General features: G+C 37.2%; 1 protein-coding gene and 1 pseudogene across 7 annotated transcripts in view; both read right to left on the minus strand.

The window, feature by feature from the left end:
* Window positions 1-23009, minus strand: part of PRR16 (proline rich 16) — a 290513-nt gene that overhangs the window by 172124 nt on the left and 95380 nt on the right. The window lies entirely within an intron of this gene.
* Window positions 12467-14197, minus strand: LOC109561868 (elongation factor 1-alpha 1 pseudogene; annotated as a pseudogene).

The raw sequence follows: 23009 nt of genomic DNA on the forward strand, positions 1-23009 counted from the left end.
TATAATCAATCTGATTTTGGTGTTGACCATCTGGTGATGTCCATGTGTAGAGTCTTCTCTTGTGTTGTTGGAAGAGGGTGTTTGCTATGACCAGTGTGTTCTCTTGGAAAAACTCTATTAGCCTTTGCCCTGCTTCATTCTGTATTCCAAGGCCAAATTTGCCTTTTACCTCAGGTGTTTCTTGACTTCCTACTTTTGCATTCCAGTCCCCTATAATGAAAAGGACATCTTTGTTGGGTGTTAGTTCTAAAAGGTCTTGTAGGTCTTCATAGAACCGTTCAACTTCAGCTTCTTCAGCATTACTGGTTGGGGCATAGACTTGGATTACTGTGATATTGAATGGTTTGCCTTGGAAACAAACAGAGATCATTCTGTTGTTTTTGAGATTGCATTCAAGTACTGCATTTCCAACTCTTTTGTAGACCATGATGGTTCCTCCATTTCCTCTAAGGGATTCCTGCCCACAGTAGTAGATATAATGGTCATCTGAGTTAAATTCACCCATTCCAGTCCATTTTAGTTCGCTGTTTCCTTCACGACCAAGATAATCACGATGTGATCACTCACCTAGAGCCAGACATCCTGGAATGTGAAGTCAAGTGGGCCTTAGAAAGCATCACTATGAACAAAGCTAGTGGAGGTGATGGAATTCCAGTTGAGCTATTCCAAATCATGAAAGATGATGCTGTGAAAGTGCTGCACTCAATATGCCAGCAAATTTGTAAAACTCAGCAGTGGCCACAGGACTGGAAAAGGTCAGTTTTCATTCCAATCCCAAAGAAAGGCAATGCCAAAGAATGCTCAAACTACCACACAATTGCACTCATCTCACATGCTAGTAAAGTAATGCACAAAATTCTCCAAGCCAGGCTTCAGCAATACGTGAACCGTAAACTTCCAGATGTTCAAGTTGGTTTTAGAAAAGGCAGAGGAACCAGATATCAAATTGCCAACATCCGCTGGATCATCGAAAAAGGAAGAGAGTTCCAGAAAAACATCTATTTCTGCTTTATTGACTAGGCCAAAGCATTTGACTGTGTGGGTCACAATAAACTGTGGAAAATTCTTCAAGAGGTGGGAATACCAGACCACCTGACCTGCCTCTTGAGAAACCTGTATGCAGGTCAGGAAGCAACAGTTAGAACTAGACATGGAACAACAGACTGGTTCCAAATAGGAAAAGGAGTACGTCAAGGCTGTATACTGTCACCCTGTTTATTTAACTTCTATGCAGAGTACATCATGAGAAACGCTGGACTGGAAGAAACACAAGCTGGAATCAAGATTGCCGGGAGAAATATCAATAACCTCAGATATGTAGATGACACTACCCTTATGGCAGAAAGTGAAGGGGAACTAAAAAGCCTCTTGATGAAAGTGAAAATGGAGAGTGAAAATGTTGGCTTAAAGCTCAACATTCACCAAACGAAGATCATGGCATCTGGTCCCATCACTTCATGGGAAATAGATGGGGAAACAGTGTCAGACTTTATTTTTTGGGGCTCCAAAATCACTGCAGATGGTGATTGCAGCCATGAAACTGAAAGACACTTACTCCTTGGAAGGAAAGTTATGACCAACCTAGATGGCATATTCAAAAGCAGAGACATTACTTTGCCAACAAAGGTCCATCTAGTCAAGGCTATGGTTTTCCCAGTGGTCATGTATGGATGTGAGAGTTGGACTGTGAAGAAAGCTGAGTGCTGAAGAATTGATGCTTTTGAACTGTGGTGTTGGAGAAGACTCTTGAGGGTCCCTTGGACTGCAAGGAGATCCAACCAGTCCATTCTAAAGGAGATCAATCCTGGCTATTCTTTGGAAGGAATGATGCTAAAGCTGAAAGTCCAGTACTTTGGCCACCTCATGTGAAGAGTTGACTCATTGGAAAAGACTCTGATGCTGGAAGTGATTGGGGCCAGGAGGAGAAGGGGACTACAGAGGATGAGATGGCTGAATGGCATCACCGACTCAACGGACATGAGTTTGGGTGAACTCCAGGAGTTGGTGATGGACAGGGAGGCCTGGCGTGCTGCAGCTCATGGGGTCACAAAGAGTCGGACACGACTGAGCGACTGAACTGAACTGAACTGAACTGATATATTCTTTCTCACAGTGAAGTGCCAAAATCTAAGTGTGCTGCCAGAATTCCCCAGCTTCATAATTTACACCACTTTTTCCCTTTTGACAGTATAGATTCTGTCTTGCTTTGGCAAAGACTGTTTGGCTTTGCATAGTGGAAAAACCTATTACTAAACCACTCCAGCCATAACTTGTGGTCTTATTCAACAACAGAGCCCTTTTATCAAACACAAGCTAAACGAGTCCTTCCTTCCTTTCCCCTATGTATTTTAGACACAGTCTCAGACTAGGCTAACAGCAAAATGAAAAAGGTTTGAAAATTATCTGTTAAATACTGAGTAAATCATTAAGCTATATTTCAATTATCCAGAGTATTATTACCCAATCTAGAAGGAAAATGTCTAAACTTTATACTTGGAATCACTATCGGGAAATAACAGAAGATGATGTGAATTTGTTAGAGGAAAGAGTACCAAACTTGAATTCATGACCAATGTGCATTTATATTTTTCGCATTCCCAGAATTAATCAATGTCCACAGTCTGTTTTGATAACTCTGTCTTGAGTATTTGCTTATCCTTCCAACAAGATGGAGAAATGCCCACAGGATGAGAACTGAATGTTGAACAGGTTACTCCTGAGTCATGGGTTTTACACTGAATGTGTCACATTATCGTGTCTCCTTTATGATCACTATCATATGCATTTGTACAATGTGTCACGTGCACAGGGTCACAGTCTGGTTACAGAAGAAAAGATGTCTCTGTATGAAACCATCAGATTTATCTAGGAATTGAACATACACCTATAACCCACAATCTACAAATATCCATCAACTGAATCCCTGTGGATGAGTACTCTGCGAAGGAAAGCATCATTCAAATTCTAGTCAGTATGCAACTGGCTGCACTCAAAGTTCCTCTAGGGAAGCGATAAACTTATTCATTTTCATAGCACCAGAATCTAAGAATCAAAGGAGATTTGTTTATTGGCTGAACAAACTTAATTAAATTTCACCTCTTAGGCTAAGTAGCAGAGGGCTATTGATTCTAGCCCAGATTTTAAATAAATCATGTGTCTGGATATAAAGACTTAAAATGCAAGGTTCTGTTTCATTTTTAACAACCATTACTTAAATGATGCATTATTGCCTTAAATAAAAAGGTATTTATTAAGTACAGCATATAACTATGGTATTGGAATTGCACCAAGAACTCCAGAAAAGCTGACAATATAAATGTTTTTTTAAAAGCTGAATTTAATTCAATAATAGATCATACCTATAAATTGATCATATGAATTAAATAAAGTGTTCACATTTTGGATTACGCTTATTTATTTTGTCCTAAATGAAAGGTAAAATGCATGGTCTAAGTAACGTTCATGTAAATAAGTTGGGACTATCACAGGGAGATTTAAATCATGAAATTTGGTATTATACTTATAGCATTATGGGGGAAAATAAAACCAAATCATGACCTTTCACAGGACTGCTACTGCTAAGTCACTTTAGTCGTGTCCGACTCTGTGCAACCCCATAGATGGCAGCCCACCAGGCTCCCCTGTCCCTGGGATTCTCCAGGCAAGAACGCTGGAGTCGGTTGTCATTTCCTTCTCCAATGCATGAAAGTGAAAGGTGAAAGTGAAGTCACTCAGTCGTGTCTGACTCTTTGCAACCCCACGGATTGCAGCCCACCAGGCTCCTCTGCCCATGGGATTTTCCAGGCAAGAGTACTGGAGTGGGGTGCCATTGCCTTCTCCTTTCACATGACAATTTAAGATAAATATTCCAAGATTTAAGAGAAAAGAAAATAGAAAAAAAAAATTTTGTAAAATTTAAAATTTAAATCATTTTCAGCCTAAGTGCTATCAGAAAGATAAAATCCAACCATACAATCTAATATTTCTCATTCACAAAATACTAACACTAACTTTAATTGTGCATTTTATGATTATTCAGTAAATCAGCAAATAAACAACAAAATATGATCCTTGTTTTAAATTTCATGCTTAATTAGTAGATTTCCTTCACTGTGTTCAGATACCAGTTCAGTTCAGTTGCTCAGTCGTGTCCAACTCTTTGAGACCCCATGGACTGCAGCACACCAGGCTTTCCTGTCCATCACCAACTCCCAAAGCTTGCTCAAACTCATGTCCATCAAGTTGGTGATGCCATCCAACCATCTCATCCTCTGCCGTCCCCTTCTCCTGACTTCAATCTTTCCCAGCATCAGGGTCTTTTCCAATGAGTCAGTTCTTCACATCGGGTGGCCAGTGTATTAGAGTTTCAGCTTCAGCATCAGTCCTTTCAGTGAATATTCAGGACTGATTTCCTTTAGGATTGACTGGTTTGATCTCCTTGCAGTCCAACGGACTCTCAAGAGTCTTCTCCAATACCACAGTTCAAAAGCATCAATTCTTCGACATTCAGCTTTCTTTATAGTCCAACTTTCACATCCATACATGACTACTGGAAAGACCATAGGTTTGACTAGATGGACCTTTGTCAGCAAAGTAATGTCTCTGCTTTTTAAAATGTTGTCTAGGTTTAATATGCTGACCCAGACTTGCCTGTGAATGTCCAGGAGTCTCCAGTGGAGCCGTAGGTCAGCACTATTCAGACATGGACAAGATGTATTATACCCATGCTCCATGTATAACTTCATGGGTAAATAATAGCATTATATGTCCTTCAGTCTCTGCCAACATGCTCACTGAATGCTTTTCCCATAATCTTCACAAAATATGTACAATGCTCATGTATTTTCCTTCTATAAGAATTTAGTTTCAGTTTCAGAAAATAGTACACAGCAAACTTTAATCTATAACTTCAATAAAATGAAAATGTAAGTTCTGTAACTTTTCAAGATCAAATATGATCATGTCACCTCAGTATTCAATTAAATACATACATGCATTCATACTCACACTAAAAAAGAATTGGATTGTGTGGAAGTAATAGTATATGCATATTTTACTGAATAATGCAATAGAAAATTGCATTTATTATAAGCATTTTAGAGCACAAAATTACATATTTTTAAAATAATATGTATGTATTGAAATGTTTTTGTTTGCTTTAAAGTATATATATGAACTGTAGTTAATATCATCTCAAAACTAAAATCTCATGTTGCCACTTCAAACATTCAGGTTTAAATAAAGGGAGAGTACAGCTTTGAAAAATAATATTTCAAGGCAGTTTAATTTTGAACCAGTTACCTTTGTAGTGAAGGGAATTTATTCATTTGGCCCTAGCAAACAGATGGACAGTGATGGAGGAAACCAAACTCCACCACAAATCTACACATTAAATGGAAAGAAACTGCTTTACCAACTGTCTTTGCAGCTTAGCTGTTCAAGGTGCTAAAATGGGCCTGTAACACATGCCCACACACATCTGGGATTAGATTGTACAAATACACCTGAGGGTAAACGTCCTTATTTACAGAATTTGAGCAAAGCAGAGGCCAGGCTTCAATACCCAAAGATACTAGGTCTTTGTAGGGCCTGAGATTTGGAAAGCTAAGTACAATGTGAAAATGTAATTCTGAGACTTTAGTAACAGAACTGAAACTGTGTAAGTTTCTCCTAGTTTAAACCATTATTCTAGGAATAGCTCAGGGAAATAGGAAAGAAAATGAAGATTTCCAGATAATAAAAATGAGGAATTTTTTACTACTCTGTTTTTTAGTCATATGAGTAATATAATATATATATCCAATTCCTATGTCTAATTGCAAATAAAACATTTTTAAATAACTTTGAGTATTTCAGATTTTACCTAGAGAAAAGAAAATGATTTCATAAGATATACATCGCTTTGAGCCATACTATATCTATATCTGTCTATCTATCTATATTTATTTCTAAAGTATGAAAGGCAAAACTTCAGCAATTTTAGAAAAAAATTATATAATTATAACCTTGAAATATAAATAAATTCTTAAGACTCAAAAAGCACAATGTATGACACAAAATGGTGATATATTTGACTAAAAAGTGTAAGAGATACTATAAACAATATTCCAAATAATGAAAAAATTAGAAACAGATATTTTCAAAGCTATATCATATGAAGTACCAGTACTCAAGCATAGCAAAAAACCTTCTAAAAATCAATACTAAAAATATAAATTATGTAAACAAAAATTTTAATAAATGTGAAAATCCAAATGGCCAATGAATATTTGTAATCAAGGAAACAATTATTTAAAATATTAATTAAATACATTTTAATATCCTTAATAACAAAACTTGAAAATCTATAACTGCCAATCAATGGGTGAGTGCATATATATATGTATATATATATATACATATATATATGTATATAGTGGTATGTCTTTATAATGGAATGCCCTATATAGTCTATAATGGAATAATATCCATCAGTAAAAGTGTATAAACTCTAAGCAGAAATTTTAAGAAACATATGAAAAATTATTTGCACAAGTGTATATGACACATATTATACAGAATTCAAAGAATGATGCATATTATGTATAAATTTGTACATAAGGAGAAAACATAGAAAATATATAATAATAATCGATACTAAATTCAGGAGTTTGTTTATATCTAGGTACAGAAAAAAAGAGAAAGGAAAGGAAAGGGGGATTAGAAAGGTTTATTCAAGGCTTTTAAATCGTATTTGTGATATTTTATTACACTTCTATAAAATTTTAAATTAGATACACTAAATGTCTAGGCTTTTCAGCATAATCAGGCTCTAGTTTAATGAAAACCATGCATCCTCACTTCAAGTGTTTTAACTTCACCCTCAGGCAGGTATACAGAGCTCACACTCTTACCGCAGTATTCAGATAAAGTAGAGTTCACTGTATCTAGTAAGAGACAAGAAACTTTCCCAAAAAGCTCCAGCAGATGCCTTCTCACATCTCATGAACATAAATAAAGACTACAGCTTTAATCAGTCCAGTGGTCAATGGATTAAAAAAAAAACTGACAAGACATCAAAAAGGGGGTATCAGGTAAATCTATTATGTGACAGGTAAAGAAATAGATAAAAGTACAAGTCATGAGACTTTTCTGTATTTCAATGGCTAATTCAAAGCAAAGCCAAGTAATTGCTGACACTTCAGAACAAAGTCATCCTTAACACAGAAGGAACTTCTTAAATTTTCACAATAGCTACCAATCTTTGACCTTGCTATGAGTATCTCAACTTAAAAAGGATACTCATAAAATATTACATGTTGATAGAAAATATATTTTAATGATGGAAACACTGAGTTAAGTTGCAAAGGTAAATTCTTTGAATTAGGACTACTGTTGAGATAAAACAATACTGTGTTATGCTTAGTCGCTCAGTCGTGTCCGACTCTTTGTAACCCCACAGACTGGAGCCCACCAGGCTCCTCTGTCGTTGGGGATTTTCCAGACAAGAATGCTGGAGTGGGTTGCCATGCCCTCCTTCAGGGGATCTTCCCAACCCAGGGATTGAACCCAGGTCTCTCACATTGCAGGCAAATTCTTTACTGCCTGAGCCACCAGGGGAGCCCTAAAGCAATATTAGAGATCTAGAACACTTTAAAGTATTTACATGAAAGATAAACACTAATTGGTGAAAGAAAAAGATTCTTAAAGGGAAATATCAAATTCACATTAGGACACTTTGAGAATAAAGTGATTTCTCACATTACTAATTTAAAAAGGAAATCACAAATATAGTAGCTATCTTAGGTTTTTGTAACTATCCAAGAGTTTAATTTTTAGAATTATTAATTTAATTTATTTAATTATCTCATACTATTCCAGAAAACAGAGTAAGACATCTTTAGAAGTTAGCATTTATCACTGAGACTATGGAATATTACACAGAAAACATATTAATAAAATATCAATAATATAACACAATATGTCCACATGCCCTATAAAATAATAATAATTATCATGAAAATCCAAAGTTAATTATTAGCCAAGATATATACTGTCTCGTTTAAACAATAATTTATGGTCTACCAAGGGTGAATCACTAAGAGAGTGGGCAACAAAGAAAAAGGAAAGATATACAATGCGTAAACTAGTTGTGTTTCAAATTACTTTGGAAGCAATCATTGCAAAAGATTATGGTTCCATCATTTGCTAAAAGCCTGTTTCCCTAAAGCCACAATATAAAAAAATTATTGTTTACTATGATTCAAACACTTCATATAATGTATTGGTTGATGTAATATATGTCAAGACAAAATAAAATAAAACAAAGTATAACAAACGGGCTGGTCCTGAACATAGCATTTTACAATTTGGTCATGTCGATTGTCAATTTAGTCAAGAATATTTACTAAGCATCCACTGTGTTCTAAAAGTTATTTTGCATTTCACTCCCCATGTATACAAGTATTTTTTCATTTTAATAAGTAAAGTGTTTTGATTTGAAATTTATATTTGAAAAAGAGTGTTTTAGAAGCAGCATATAGATGTCAAGTGAGGTAAGTATGCTACCCAAATTTATAGAAGAGGGGAATGATATCTTCATTAGTATGTATGCTAAAACTATAACATACTATAATGCCTTGGTTATACTAGTTTATCTTCTCAGACATTTTGATGATGAAAATGATAGACATCCAAAATACCATATAAAGATTCAAGCTGTCATACTGCATAAGGAAAAAAACTCTGATAGCAATCTTAGGATTCCTTTTTCTCTTAAACACATCAAATAGAAACATAAGCTACTCTTGCAAAACTTTAGCATGTCTCTTAAAGAAGACACCATTCTAAAACTTTTATTTTATCTTGTTTTTTTAAAGAATCAAGATAATTCATTCAAAACACTTTTTATACAATTTGCAATGGTATTAATCTCTATGAGTTTACTATTTTTAAATAAAAATACTATTATTAGACTGGTATTGAAATAATTTGGAATACTATTAGATTAAATCTAAAGAATACAAAATATATATAACCAGTGAGGGTCAGAGAAGCTTTCTTCATGGTCTACTACTATGCATCAGAACTGTGATGAATAATTATGATTATATATATATATATATACTCATTTTTATTCATAGTAATAATAATACCTAATCTTAACTGAATGGTCATTATGAGACATGGACTTGAACTTATAGTCAAGATCTTGTTCCACCTTCACCAAACAATTCACAATTTCTCCTTCTCCATTTTACAGTTACATAAACTGGAACCTGGGGAGATGGCAGATCTAGAAGCAGCTACATACTAATACAAACTCAGATATGTTTGACCTCAAACTCGCCCCCAAACAGTTCAAGCATCAATTTCAGCTGTTGAGAATCCTAGGTATATTAGTTACCTCTCAAAAGTTTGAAGATCTCTGAAAAAAGCAAAATTTTCTAAAACTTTAACACTGAATCAGTCACTACAAAATGAGCATAAAAGTATTACCAATAATTACAGAATTAGGATAAAAGAAAACACTGGGCTTCCCTGGTGGCTCAGAGGTTAAAGCATCTGCCTGCAATGCGGGAGACCTAGGTTCGATCCCTGGGTTGGGAAGATCCCCTGGAGAAGGCAATGGCACCCCACTCCAGTATTCTTGCCTGGAGAATCCCATGGACGGAGGAGCCTGGTGGGCTACAGTCCATGAGATCGCAAAGAGTCAGGCATGACTTCACTTTCACTTTCACTGACAAAATACTTGAGGTAAACAGGAAGATGAGGCAAACCGCTCTCCAGCCATTCACTATTTCCTAGTAAAAAAGTTAAGTGTCCCAATTAGTTCAGGACAGCAAAATAGCAGATGGATAGAGTAACATAGGCACAAACTACCATAGGCATTTAAAAGCAAGAGAAGAGCTCAAAGGGGCAAAATCAAGAAACTGCCAGATCTCAAAGGATCCAGGCAGGGAGAGGCTGGGACATGAGGGCTTGCTCAGGTAACAGAATATTTGACAATGAGATTTATTGTTTGTTTATATTCTATTGAGAGGAAAACATTCTTATAGTCAAGTGTTTTCTCAAAATCATGACTTAGAATATGGAGCAAAAATAATAGCTGAAAGGAGCATAAGAGAGAAGATACCTCTTAAAAATGTACTAAAAGGGTAGATATTGTTTTCTAATCACAAATGAAAATAGTAAGTAAAAAGGGCAAGAGGAAAATTCTGGAGGTAATGGATATGTTTATGGCATTGATTATGATACTAATTTCAAGTATATGATACAAACATATACTTATCTCCAAAGTCATTAAGTTGTATACATTAAATATATATACGTATCTTTTTCTATGCCCCAACCAGTAATCCTGAAGAAGCTGAAGTTGAACGGTTCTATGAAGACCTACAAGACCTTTTAGAACTAACACCCAAAAAAGATGTCCTTTTCATTATAGGGGACTGGAATGCAAAAGTAGGAAGTCAAGAAACACCTGGAGTTAACAGGCACATTTGGCCTTGGAATACGGAATGAAGCAGGGCAAAGACTAATAGAGTTCTACCAAGAAAATGCACTGGTCATAACAAACACCGTCTTCCAACAACACAAGAGAAGACTCTACACATGGACATCACCAGATGGTCAACACCGAAATCAGATTGATTATATTCTTTGCAGCCAAAGAGGGAGAAGCTCTATACAGGCAGCAAAAACAAGACCAGGAGCTGAGTGTGGCTCAGACCATGAACTCCTTCTTGCCAAATTCAGACTTAAATTGAAGAAAGTAGGGAAAACCACTTGACCATTCAGGTATGACCTAAATCAAATCCCTTATGATTATACAGTGGAAGTGAGAAATAGATTTAAGGGCCTAGATCTGATAGATAGAGTGCCTGATGAACTATGGAATGAGGTTCGTGACATTGTACAGGAGACAGGGATCAAGACCATTCCCATAGAAAAGAAATGCAAAAAAGCAGAATGGCTGTCTGGGCAGGCCTTACAAATAGCTGTGAAAAGAAGTGAAACGCAAAGGAGAAAAGGAAAGACATAAACATCTGAATGCAGAGTTCCAAAGAATAGCAAGAAGAGATAAGAAAGCCTTCTTCAGCGATCAATGCAAAGAAATAGAGGAAAACAACAGAATGGGAAAGACTGAGGATCTTTTCAAGAAAATCAGAGATACCAAAGGAACATTTCATGCAAAGATGAGCTCGATAAAGGACAGAAATGGACCTAACAGAAGCAGAATATATTAAGAAGAGATGGCAAGAATACACAGAAGAACTGTACAAAAAAGATCTTCATGACCCAGATAATCACGATGGTGTGATCACTGATCGAGAGCCAGACATCCTGGAATGTGAAGTCAAGTGGGGCTTAGAAAGCATCACTACGAACAAAGCTAGTGGAGGTGATAGAATTCCAGTTGAGCTATTCCGAATCATGAAAGATGATGCTGTGAAAGTGCTGCACTCAATATGCCAGCAAATTTGGAAAACTCAGCAGTGGCCACAGGACTGGAAGGTCAGTTTTCATTCCAATCCCAAAGAAAGGCAATGCCAAAGAATGCTCAAACGACCGCACAATTGCACTCATCTCACACGCTAGTAAAGGAATGCTCAAAATTCTCCAAGCCAGGCTTCAGCAATATGTGAACCGTGAACTTCCTGATGTTCAAGCTGGTTTTAGAAAAGGCAGAGGAACCAGAGATCAAATTGCCAACATCCACTGGATCATCGAAAAAGCAAGAGAGTTCCAGAAAAACATCTATTTCTGCTTTATTGACTATGCCAGAGCCTTTGACTGTGTGGATCACAATAAACTGTGGAAAATTCTTCAAGAGATGGGAATACCAGACCACCTCACCTGCCTCTTGAGAAATCTGTATGCAGGTCAGGAAGCAACAGTTAGAATTGGACATGGAACAACATACTGGTTCCAAATAGGAAAAGGAGTACGTCAAGGCTATATATTGTCACCCTGTTTATTTAACTTCTATGCAGAGTACATCATGAGAAACACTGGACTGGAAGAAACACAAGCTGGAATCAAGATTGCCGGGAGAAATATCAATAACCTCAGATATGTAGATGACACCACCCTTATGGCAGAAAGTGAAGAGGAACTCAAAAGCCTCTTGATGAAAGTGAAAGTGGAGAGTGAAAAAGTTGGTTTAAAGCTCAACATTCAGAAAACAAAGATCATGGCATTCGGTCCCACCACTTTATGGGAAATAGATGGGAAAACAGTGGAAACAGTGTCAGACTTTATTTTTCTGGGCTCCAAAATCACTGCAGATGGTGACTGCAGCCATGAAATTAAGACACTTACTCCTTGGAAGGAAAGTTATGACCAACCTAGATAGCATATTCAAAAGCAGGGACATTACTTTGCCAACAAAGGTTCGTCTAGTCAAAGCTATGGTTTTTCCTGTGGTCATGTATGGATGTGAGAGTTGGACTGTGAAGAAGGCTGAGCGCCAAAGAATTGATGCTTTTGTTTTTTTTTTTCTCATTGAACTTTTTTTAATGGGTCTCAAATTCTGTGACAGATTTTTGGTCAAGTTGTTTTCATTAAAAAGTACTGATTTTAAAAACTAATAACTTAAACTGCCACACACAAAACATATGGTCCACAAAAACATTCTCCTTTCCTTCTGAAGGTTTTACGATGCATTGTTATCATTAACCAGTCTTTTACTATTAAACTTAAATGGCCAATTGAGAGAAACAGTTCTGAGACCGTTCTTCCACCACTGATTAAGACTGGGGTGGCAGGTATTGGGGATAATATTCATTTAGCCTTCTGAGCTTTCTGGGCAGACTTGGTGACCTTGCCAGCTCCAGCTGCCTTCTTGTCCACTGCTTTGATGACACCCACAGCGACTGTCTGTCTCATGTCACGCACAGCAAAACGGCCCAGGGGAGGATAATCAGAGAAGCTCTCGACACACATGGGCTTGCCAGGAACCATATCAACGATGGCAGCGTCACCAGATTTCAAGAATTTAGGGCCATCTTCCAGCTTTTTCCCAGAATGACGATCAATCTTCTCCTTCAGCTCAGCAAACTTGCAAGCAATGTGAGCTGTGTGACAATCCAGCACAGGTGCATATCCAGCACTGATTTGGCCTGGATGGTTCAAAATAATCACCTGAGCTGTGAAGCCAGCAGCTTCCATGGGTGGATCATTTTTGCTGTCACCAGCCACATTGCCACGACGGACATCTTTGACAGACACGTTCTTGATGTTAAAGCCCACATTGTCCCCAGGAAGGGCTTCACTCAATGCTTCATGGTGCATTTCTACAGACTTCACTTCAGTTGTTACACTGACTGGAGCAAAGGTGACCACCATGCCAGGTTTGAGAACACCAGTCTCCACACGACCCACAGGGACAGTACCAATACCACCAATTTTATAGACATCCTGGAGAGGCAAACGCAAGGGTTTGTCAGTTGGGCGAGTTGGTGGCAGGATGCAATCCAGAGCTTCAAGCAGGGTGGTTCCACTGGCATTGCCGTCCTTACGGGTGACTTTCCATCCCTTGAACCATGGCATGTTAGCACTTGGCTCCAGCATGTCGTCACCATTCCAGCCAGAAATTGGCACAAATGCTACTGTGTCGGGGTTGTAGCCGATTTTCTTAATGTAGGTGCTGACTTCCTTAACAATTTCCTCGTATCTCTTCTGGCTATAGGGTGGCTCAGTGGAATCCATTTTGTTAACGCCAACAATTAGTTGTTGCACACCCAGGGTGTAAGCCAGAAGGGCATGCTCACGGGTCTGCCCGTTCTTGGAGATACCAGCTTCAAATTCACCAACAGCAGCAGCAACAATCAGGACAGCACAGTCAGCCTGGGATGTGCCTGTAATCATGTTTTTGATGAAGTCTCTGTGTCCTGGGGCATCAATGATGGTAACATAGTACTTGCTGGTCTCAAATTTCCACAGGGAGATATCAATGGTGATACCACGCTCACGTTCAGCTTTAAGTTTGTTCAAGACCCAGGCATATTTGAAGGAGCCCTTTCCCATCTCGGCAGCCTCCTTCTCAAACTTTTCAATTGTTCTCTTGTCGATCCCGCCACATTTGTAGATCAGATGGCCAGTCGTGGTAGACTTCCCTGAATCTACGTGCCCAATGACAATGATGTTGATGTGGGTCTTCTCCTTTCCCATTTTGGCTTAGGTTTAATGGTGGTTTTCACGACACCTGTGTCCTGGCGGCAAACCCGTTGCGAACTGTGGTGTTGGAGAAGACTCTTGAGAGTCCCTTGGACTGCAAGGAGATCCAACCAGTCCATTCTGAAGGAGATCAGCCCTGGGATTTCTTTGGAAGGAATGATGCTAAAGCTGAAACTCCAGTACTTTGGCCACCTCATGCGAAGAGTTGACTCATTGGAAAAGACTCTGATGCTGGGAGGGATTGGGGGCAAGAGGAGAAGGGGACAACAGAGGATGAGATGGCTGGATGGCATCACTGACTCAATGGACGTGAGTCTGAGTGACCTCCGGATTTGGTGATGGACAGGGAGGCCCAGCGGGCTGCGATTCATGGGGTAGCAAAGAGTCGGACATGACTGAGCGACTCATCTGATCTGATCTGATCTTTTTCTAAGTCAATCATGTTTCAGTAAAGTGTTTACAAAGTACTAGCTGATGATCCTAGATAAGAAATCAAATAAATCAACTATGAATCACAGAAACGGTTTTGAGTAGAGAAGGAGGACATGATTACTATCATGGATAAGGGAAAACTATTATTAGCTTAAAGGTATCTTTTGGTAGGCAAATTAAGAACCCGATCCCATTCCACTTGTTGCCATTTGGCCAGTAAGTCTAAGGATCACCACCCTATACCCATATCCTCAGACTAAACCAGTGTAAATGGCAATAAATTTTGTATTGTGCTGGACATTCCTATATTTTGAAACCTTATGGATATTTTCCTTAGAATAGGCTACATTACATTCAACTGATAAGGGGAAGTAGATAGAGATGGGAAAGAGAGTAGCATCTGCAAAGGTGAGAAAGTTGGAGCTAATAACCAACATTCAGAAAATTAGGCATGTTTCTGGTCAGTTGGAACATACATTTTTTAAAGCATAAGATACATTTCAGAAAGTGTCTTTTATAAAGAGCCTTGCAAAATTAGGCAAATGAGCTTACTTTTTATTCTTTATTAAAATACAAAGCTTAGTTATTTATTCTATAACAACCCTATGAAGTGGGTTTTGCTATTATCCATATTTTATAGAGGATAAAACTGAAGCCGAGAAAGGCTAAACAATTTAAGGTCACATTGCGAGGAAATGGCAGAGCCAAGATTCTAATCCAGGATGTTTACTGGGACTTCTCTCTTTAGTAAAATAACATTATTAGAACTGGGTTTTAGTATAAATAACATATGGATCCTATGTTAGACATAGAGGGAAGGACTAGATTGTCCAAATATTTTCTAAAAGAGCAAAATAAAGGAGAGCAAAAGATAAATATCCTAATATTTAGGCTGAGAGTTGCTTAACATATTACATTCAAGATAATTTTGCACATATCAATTTAAAATGTATTTTTGTATTTCATTTCATCTTGGAGAGTAAACTTCAAGATAACAGGACTACCAGAACTGAAGGTAATGTGTTAACATGTATCTGAAACATATATGCTCATCTTGAAATACTAATCTGAACTGTAGCGGAAATTCTCAATGAAATGTAAATAATTGGGAAGACAAACAAAAATTAAGCTTTATCTTCAACCAAAGAGAAACACCCGGTCAGTTCTTCATTTTCTGAAATGAGCAAAATGTTCTTAAGACTGTTATGTACTGATGTGTGCTGCTGTCCACTGACTTAAAATTTAAATAGTAAAAAATTAGACCTCCTTCAATAAACCATCAAGTACAGGAGTGGAATTGACTTATCTGTCTTGTTTTTATTTAGCATTGCAGAGTCCATTGATGGTTAAGCTGTTTCAACAATTGAATCTTTCGTTTTTCTGTGGGGGAAAGGTAAACACATTGTTGTTTTATTTTAGAGAATACTTTTAAGAGACTGAGGACAACAGTAGGCCAATATGGTGGGGTGGAAAGGCTAGGAGCTTGGATTCCATCAGGGAACATTTCAATCCCACTCTGCCCACATCGTGATGGAAATGACCTCTGCTTCACAGATCTCCCTCTTTACCAGGGCACTTCCATCCTGTAGTGAAATCACCTATTCTCATGTCTCTTTCTTTTGGTAGATACAGTACAGGACAGAGAGGACCTTGTTCATTTTTATACTTGCAACATACAATGGTTGGTCCATAACAGATACTTAATGTCAAGTTAGATCCATAACCCAGTCAGGATAACCTTTGAAACTTGCAACAAATTCCTGGAATGCCTGGGTTAAATGCCTAAATTGATTACAGCAGCTAGGCCAATGGGTCGAGTATCCTCCTAATATTAGGCAACTCGTGGCTGGCCTCCAGACAGAGTGCCCAGTACTTCAGAGGTAGTTTCCATCCGAACAACAAATAACATCATTCTGATATAATCCACCAATCTCCAGAGTTGTCTTTGTGCCAGGCAACTAATCTTTAGCCTTGACAGTTCAACATGTCCAAATGTCATGAGATTTACAAACAACTGCAATGCCATTCTTGACAGTTATTTCATCTTTGACACAATTATTTTATTTTTTAAATCTGTTTCCAGTCATATGCCATGAAGTAAATTCCTATTTTCTCAGAACAAATACTCACCAAAATGTACAGGCTAAAGAAAAACAAAAATAAAGTCTCCTCTTGTGAGTTGGCCTAGTCCCTGTCATGCTTAATAAAGTATCTTCTGGAGACAAGTGTGACTCATTGCTTCCTACCTGGCTTGCCAGGCCCTGGCAAGTTTTAGAACCCTCAGATGGAACGGCAGATTGTATTTTCTAAGCATGGTGATACATACACATACATGAACACATATCCCTTCCTGCACATTTCAATAAAAATGTGATGGCAATCCTCCAGTGAAATGTGAGGTCTAGGGTCTCTCTGTCTTCAAACTGGGTGGAGTTTAGTAACTACCTTAATCAATAATATGTAGGGGATGTGGTGCTCAATGATTTCTGAGGCTAGGTAATAAAAAGCAAAAGGACCTCAGACTAGATCACCCTCTGACTTAAGACACTTGCTCTTGGAACCCAGCCACCATGTTGTAAGGAATCCCAGGCTAAATGAAGCGGTCCTAGGTAGGCATACCAACAATAGCTATAGCAGGCTCCCAGGGCCAATCTGTGTGTGGATGAGACTTAAGTAGTCCCAACCTCCAATGTGTGAATCTTCCAGCTGAGACCCATGGAAACCACCAGAGGTAATGGATGAATATGGCTGTTTTAAGTCATCAGGTTTTGGAAATATTTGTTATTCAGCAACAGATAATGAAAATTGATTTGGCAGGATGCCTAACTTTTGGAATGTCCATTTACAATTATACTTAAGACCATTTTAGATCTCTCACATTTTGGGGGCATTTTTTAATTGAGAGATGATCTGGAAATAACCATTCTGAATTTTATATTCCCATACCAAATATCACCAATTATGGAAGAAATAAGAAAATGAATCAGAATGTACTGTCCTAAATATCTTAACTGCTTGATAAAAAACTCCAGATTATTGTTAAAGGCCTTCACAGTATGTCCTCATCCATTTTGTCACAGGTATTTCTTCAACAGAGTTTGTTCTCACTGGTTATTTTTAAAAATGTGGTTCTTTCCATTTTTAATGACACATGAATATTTTTGGCAAAAAATGCACAACACTGTAAACCCCAGGTACGCTTTATTCTCTCATAGTGAAATATTTCCCATTTATTTGATTTTAAATCCATTCAAAAATTTCTCTGAAACACATTTTTGTTCACTCAGTTTTCATTCTTAGATTTCACTCCTCATCCCACCTTTAACCTATGGCCAACTCAAACCTATGGTTCTTTACCCAGTCACCCACCAACAAATACATCAAATAGTCTACAAACTTGTCCTAGAATGTGCCAATCAGAAGATCTCCTTCTTATCCGCTAAATAGCACACTCCTGAAGTCAAAATAAGTCAATTTACTTTTTTAATATGGGCTTCCCTGGTGGCTCAGATGGTAAAGAATCTGCCTCCATTGCAGGAGACCTGGGTTTGATCCCTGGGCTGGGAAGATCCCCTGGAGAAGGGAATGGCAACCTACTCCAGTATTCTTGCCTGGAGAATCCCCGTGGACAGAGGAGCCTGGCTGGCTACAGTCCATAGGGTTGCAAAAAGTCAGACATGACTGATTATGCTACTAAACATAGAACCTTTTTAATTGTTTGCCTTTTCTTATATGATTCAGTTTTCCCATCTATAAAATAGGGATGATAATTGTACCTGGCTCCAGAGTTGCTGTATTAATTGAAAATATAAGCATTTTAGAGGTCAGTATATACCTATAATTCTTATATTTACATCTTATGTTCATATTTGTATTCAGGCTTTTAGTGGGTAGGTTTCTTCTTCACTGTACCATTGTGTTCAGTTACTTAATATTCATTATATGTGATTATCCACAGTTGAAGAAGGTCAGGATGTTAAACCATTAAATTATTTATTGACATTAAACATATTCAAATTCAAAGGATGACTACTGTTTAAAATGCAGCCATAAAACTAGAAAAATCAGCCTCTTCCAACATTCCATATAGATTTAAATTTTGACAGACTACATGAGTATTAGGAAACCAAGATACAATTGAGGGTATAATTAGAACAAAAAACAAAATTTTAGAAACTAGAACTTCCTCTGCTATAAGTTCAGTGAACAGTCTTTTCCCCAGGAATACTATAGCCCTTTCTCTCAAATTTAAAGGGGTGAAGAGGTGCAAGACCAAAATAATAATAATAATAATAATAATATGCTTTGATAATCTCTCTGGACTCAAAACTCCATAGATGATTTTGAAAACCAAGTCAGGTGTGTGATTTACACTTCAGTAATATGATGATGAAAGTCTAAGTAACTAAAGGTGATAAGAAGTGGTGATAAGGTGATAAGAAGATAAAATAAAAATAAAATAAAATAAAATAAAAAATTTATGAACACGGTGCTTACTTTGTGAAAGAGTTAATCTTCATTTGAATATTCCTAATACGTATTGATAAAAGACTTACTTGCAATGTCTAAAGAAGAATTAAAAAAAAAATAGGTGTCACAGTTGTAGGAAAGAATCTTATCAGTATTCTAAGATTTTTGGAAAGTTAACACTGAGGTGCTCTATCTTAAAAATAAATGATGTACAATTTATCACAAGGAAATTTGCTGTGGAAGAGTGAAAAGGTTTGGATGTTAAGGGTTTTTAAAATTCATTTTAAAAATAAATATATAGCAATTCTATATAAGAGGGTAGTTGTTAATAACATCCTTGGGGAGGGAGGAGGGAGGAGGGTTCAGGATGGGGAACACATGTATACCTGTGGAGGATTCATTTCGATATACGGCAAAACCATTACAATATTGTAAAGTTAAAAAATAAAAAAAATTGTCAAGAGTCTAGTATTTTAGAAGTTTGCATAAAATAATTATTCAGAGATATAAGACTAATCCAAAACTGGGAAAAAGTTGTGTGGATACTGGTGTTCATATTTGTAGTGTGTATCAGAGAGAACAACTAAATGCTTTCAACAAACATAAGTATGTTGTGGGTTCATTTTCTTAACATATTATACCACATAAACATGTTTACAAAGATTTATAATAACTCGGAAAATACTGAAGGTAAATGTTCAGTGAGAAAACTTTGTTTTTGTTTTTATGACATGCAGTCTGGCATGTGGGATTTTAGTTCTCTGACCAGGGGACTGAACCCCGGCCCCCTGCATTGGTAGCACAGAGTCTTAATCACTGGACCACCAGGGAAATCCCAAGTGAGGAAATAAAATAACTAAAGCGCATGTATAATAGGAACACAATCAAGCAAATTTACATATAGCATAATAACTAAGGGAAAATATAAAAGAGGTCCTATGGTTTGTGGCTGTCTGACTTTTTCCATATTTTCTGTTATTTTACCAAATATTTCATAATAAAAATATATTTTACAATGAAATATTTTAAAATTAATTTTCTTTTTTATCTTATCCTCACTTCCCTCTTTCTCTTTATTCTATCTCTTTTCTTCATTCATAAGTTGGCATACCAATTAAGAGTTTGGTTTCTGAATTACTCAAAAATTGCATTTAAATTATACCTCAAGTCACTTTCTACTGGGCTTTCCACATGGCACTAGTGGTAAAGAATTCATCTGCCAATGCAGGAGACTTACGAGACTCGGGTTCAGTCCCTGGCTTGGAAGAACCCCTGGAGGAGGAAAGGCAACCTATTTTAGTATTCTTGCCTGGAGAATTCCCATGGACAGAGAAGCCTGGTCGGTGACACATCCATAGAGTCGCAGAGTCTGGTACAACTGAAGTGACTTAGCATGCACATACACTTTCTACCAGTGTGAGTTTATGTAAGTTGGTAATGTCCTAGTTTTCTAAATCTGTACAAATTAGCATAACAATAGCATTTCCATTTCTGATTGCTGGAAAATTGAAACAACAATAATAAAACTCTTGGCATGGTGCCTACTATTACATGGCCATTACTTAACAGATGAGACCTGTTACTCTGCAGTTTCCGGCCTGTCATTCCTCCTTCTGTGTCCTTATTTACCTCCCTTTTGAGAAGTTCCCTGGTGGCTCAGATGGTAAAGTGTCTGCCTACAATTCAGGAGACCTGGGTTGGATCCCTGGGTTGGGAAGATCTCCTGGAGAAGGAAATGGCAACCCATTCCAGTATTCTTGCTTGGAAAATCCCATGGACAGAGGAGCCTGGTAGGCTGCAGTCCATGGGGTTGCAAAGAGTCGGACACGACTGAGCAACTCCACTTTTGGTTCTCTTTAAGAAGGTCAATATTAACAAAAGCAGAAGGAACTTCAAATATTATCTAACTAAAGCAAACATTTGTGTGTTCTTTAGTGTTGCTCTGACATGTGTAAAAAGATTTGAGAGCAGTTCCAGGGAACAGTGTTTTCTAAAAACATCATGGAGAGGTCAGTGTTTCAGAACAGAAGAAACCCACAAAATGAAAACTTATCTGGAAGAAAACAGTGGTACTATTTCTTTGTTCCTAATTGATTTTCTCAAACCTGAACTAATGTGCTAATCAAGTTACTGTCCATTGTGAACATGGATGGGCCAAGGTCATCCTCTAAACCTCAACAATACAGTTTCTCAAGCTTCGACATTTTTCAGTTTGCAGCCTTTGCTGACAGAGATTACGTATGCTAGTGACTTCTCAATATGAAAACTGCAGGAGTTTAAACAAGGACATTTGAGATGAAAATACAATACCTTTTGGCTTGGATTTCTTTGTTAAATATTTCAAAGCACATCCTTGGAACACACACTGCTTCTGTCTGTACACATAGCTATATATAGTTATGTGTGAATCATATTAGCGTGAAAGCACAAGAATATCCCATTATTCACCCATTTTGAACCATTTCCTGGAATTCACCCATGCTTATAAAAAAAATAAAAAAGAAGAATCTGCCAGCATAAGTAAACCAACTTTTTAAAAAACAGTGTCTGTATTGGAGAAACATAAGAAACTGAATGCATACAGAGAGAGGAATACAGAGAAGGATTATAAGGAACTGGCTTAGATGATTATGGAAGCCAGGAAGTCCTGCAATCTGCAGTCAGTAAGCTGAAAATGCTGGAAAGTTAATATTGTAGTTCTAACACCAGTCTAAAGGCCTGGGAACCAGGAGAGCCAATACTGTAGGCTTCATTCCAAAAGCCAACAGACTGGAGACCCAAGTAAAACCAATTGTTCAGTTCAAGTTCAAAAGCAGGAAAACAGCAACATCCCAGCTTAAACAGTCACTGATTTTAAAATTTAAAAATATTTTTCTGATTTCTCCAGGCAAGAATATAAGAACAAGTAACAGCATGATTAAGTAATAGCTCAATTTAGGATAATAATGGGAAAAGGATAGTGTATAGAAGTAGGCATTTTTCTTACTATCAGAAAGACTTTTTGTAAAAAATGTTAAGCTTTTTCTCTCAAAGGAGTCAATTCTGGGCATTACATTAGCTGTAACAAAGAATTAGCAAATTGAATCCAACAACACATAAAAAAGACCATGCATCATAACCAAGTTGGATTCATCCCAGGGTCACAGGAATGGTTCAACAATTTGCAAATCAATCAATGTGATACACCACATCCACAAAAGAAAAGATAAAATCACAAGATTATCAAAATTTAAAGACTTAGATATGACATGACCTCTAAAACTACTAGAAGAGAACAGAGGCAAAACATTCTCTGATATAATTCATAGCAATGCTTTTTTAGGTCAGTCTCTCAAGACAATAGAAATAATAGCAAAAGTAAACAAATAGGACCTAATCAAACTTACGAGCTTTTACACAACAATGAAACCATAAAGCAAAAAGACAACCTATGGACTGGGAAGAAATAGTAGCAAATGACATGACCGACAAGAGTTTAATTTCCAAAATATACAAACAGCTCAGACAACAGCAACAACAACAAAAACTTCCGCAATTAGGCAGATGACCTAAATAGACATTTTTGCAAAGAAAATATATAGATGGCCAATAGGCACATAAAAAAGATGCTCAACATCACTTATTATTAGAGACTTGCAAATTAAAGCTATAATGAGGTACCAGCTTATACAGGTCAGACTGGTCATCATTAAAAAGTTTATAAATAACAAATGCTGGAGAGGGTGTGGAGAAAAGAGAACTCTCCTATACTGTTGGTGGGAATGAAAATTGGTACAGTCACTATGGAAAACAGTATGGCATTCCTCAAAAAACTAAAAACGGAGTTGCCATATGATCCAGCAATTCCACTCCTAGGCATTTATCAGAGAAAACTTTAATATGAAATGATACATTCACCTTGATGTTCAGAGTAGCACTATTTACAATAGCTGAAATACAGAAGCAAC

The sequence above is a fragment of the Bos indicus genome, chromosome 7 (assembly GCF_029378745.1).
Source record: "Bos indicus isolate NIAB-ARS_2022 breed Sahiwal x Tharparkar chromosome 7, NIAB-ARS_B.indTharparkar_mat_pri_1.0, whole genome shotgun sequence".
In the NCBI taxonomy this organism is placed as follows: Eukaryota; Metazoa; Chordata; class Mammalia; order Artiodactyla; family Bovidae; genus Bos; species Bos indicus.